Raw genomic sequence first — 2300 nt, 5'->3', positions numbered from 1 at the left:
TAATTGCTCTAAATGGATGCAACTGATAGGCCATTTTTCTTTGTCAGCATATGTCTGCATGTATATTTGTATGTATGTATGTGTTCATATTTATATCTATTCACTAGTTAAAGCACTGATTCGAATGGACCTCTTTCAGACAGTCAATGAGCACTGCTTGGTTAAGTAGCACATAGTAGGAAAATGGAGGCTGAGGAAATCAAATACGAGCGAGAGAGAGAGAGAGAGAGAGAGAGAGTGTGTGTGTGTGTGTGTGTGTGTGTGTGTGTGTGTGTGTGTGTGTGTGTGTGTTTGTCTGAGTGTGCACTAAGGTCAGTATGGCTGTAAACAGTGCATTCATGAAAGTGGGGAGAGTGGTGAAGCTGTTACTGTGTTGTCTTATAGTGCTTGGTGCTTTAGGTCTGGTTTTGAGTGGAACCTGCATGTCCTCCTTGTGTCAACTTGGGATTTTGCTAGATACGCTCTTTTCCTCCCAAAGATATGCATGTAGGTGAAATGACAATCCCATAAATTGCTCATAGGTTCTTGTAACAATGTGCATTATGATGAACTGTTACTGTGTCTGGAATTCATTCTCAGTTTCAGCAGTGAAGCAGCATTTCTGTATGCTGCATCCTTATGATATTTATTGTATTGTTATTCACACTCTTGCGATTTTCTCACACACACACACACACACACACACACACACACACACACACACACACACACACTCATGCACACACATATAAATGTCATAAAAAGGGACATGTCTGATCAATCAGTTAATAAGAGAAACAGTTAAACAGATAAGACAATTGTAATGTCATGGATGTTATGGGCTCTGCAGTTTCATTGTATATGAAGAAACCAAAGTTTCTGGCTGAATATATATGTCATCTCTTCCTATATGCATGTTAATATGTAGTCATGATATTAACCAAATAATTTGCTTTTCAGCAGCTGTAAAATTAAAGCCAAGTTACATACATTTGCAGTTAGATAACTTGAGTCCCTGCACTGTTTTGTGCAAAAACACATTTTTTATATTGGTAACTCATGGCTTTATGTGCAATAGTTCTCAAATGTGATTAATATTATGCATTCAAATTCCCATGATGGCATTAAATGTATCAGTGATTCTGATTTATATCCATCTGGTACAGCTAAGGAACCTTGTGAATGGGAGTCAAAAATAGAAATTTGATCCTGCATTTCTATGAAAATTGCAGTATTTAAAACATATAAAGTATTAGCCTAAGCAAAAAGGCACAGTCATACTTTCTAAGTAGATGAATTTAGTCATCACTACTGAGATAGCCTGCTTTGGAATTTGGAAAAAATTATTTTTGCTTTGCTGGTCTCTGAACATCTCAGCAGTATACTTTGATACTATGTCTGTTCCTACCATAGCTGAAAATATGGTATGTAGTTAAACACACCAAGCAGATCACATCTTGCAGGCTTGGGTGTGAGTCTTCCAGGTTTCACTTATATATCCCTGGGTAAGTCATGCAGCCCATTGCAAGCAAGCTGTAGTATGGAGTGTAAGTTAAGGTAACAAGCTACTAAATGCTATCCTGTGTTGATTTGAGTGTTAACCTGGCATCCTTCACCTACATATTGTTTGAAACTAAGACACTTAACTACACCTGTAATCTTGGATCCCTCATTTATGTTGACAATGCCTTAAATATTTAACAAAGATAGAGCACAATATCTAATAAGGCTTAACTAGTTAGCAAATATAAAATTAAGGACAATTTTTTTTCCTCTGTTGCTGAGAAAAGAAATGTTTCTTGTACAAGCAACTCATGAAACAGGGAAGGCCAATACAGTTTTAATATTTTTGCACTGACATTATTGACAAATATGTCTAAAACTGAAGAACTGCATTTTTTTCTCTCTCTCAAACATTTCATGTATGACTTAAACTACTGACTGTATCCCAAGAGGAATATTATCTGTGTTTAACACAGTGCCTGCTCTTCCCGGGATGTACAGAGAACAAGAGCAATAAAATCCACAGCAGCCGAATCCACTGCTCCTCCCTCTTTCATGACTTCAGCTGTCAGCCAGTAGCAGAGTAACAGAGCTCTCAAAGAACATGCAGTTGCATTCATTAGATGAGAGTCGCAGTCTATGCCTGTATCTCATTCTACCTGATCAGCTGTTACTGGACTACCCTGCTGAGCTCAAAATGACATCAGTTATCCAAACTTTTGTTAGGAGAGCACATCAAGTGTGTACTGTTCTGTTTGAAAATTAGAATTTCAGGAGTATGTATGCACTGTCTGACATACAAAAAAAAATGGCATGTC

General features: G+C 37.4%; 1 protein-coding gene across 1 annotated transcript in view; it reads left to right on the top strand.

The window, feature by feature from the left end:
- The first annotated feature begins 2185 nt into the window (after window positions 1-2185).
- The window catches only part of LOC122810964 (G-protein coupled receptor 54-like), a 569191-nt gene continuing 569076 nt past the window's right edge, over window positions 2186-2300 (top strand). Inside the window, exon 1 of the mRNA XM_044082492.1 lies at window positions 2186-2300. This exon is cut by the window's right edge and continues 551 nt beyond it. The gene's annotated coding sequence lies outside the window, so the exon portion shown is untranslated.

This window comes from Protopterus annectens, chromosome 9.part0, assembly GCF_019279795.1.
Source record: "Protopterus annectens isolate FY-2018-M chromosome 9.part0, PAN1.0, whole genome shotgun sequence".
Lineage (NCBI taxonomy): Eukaryota > Metazoa > Chordata > Ceratodontiformes > Protopteridae > Protopterus > Protopterus annectens.
Note: the sequence above shows the minus strand (reverse complement) of the source record. Positions and strands in the feature narration are given on the sequence as shown.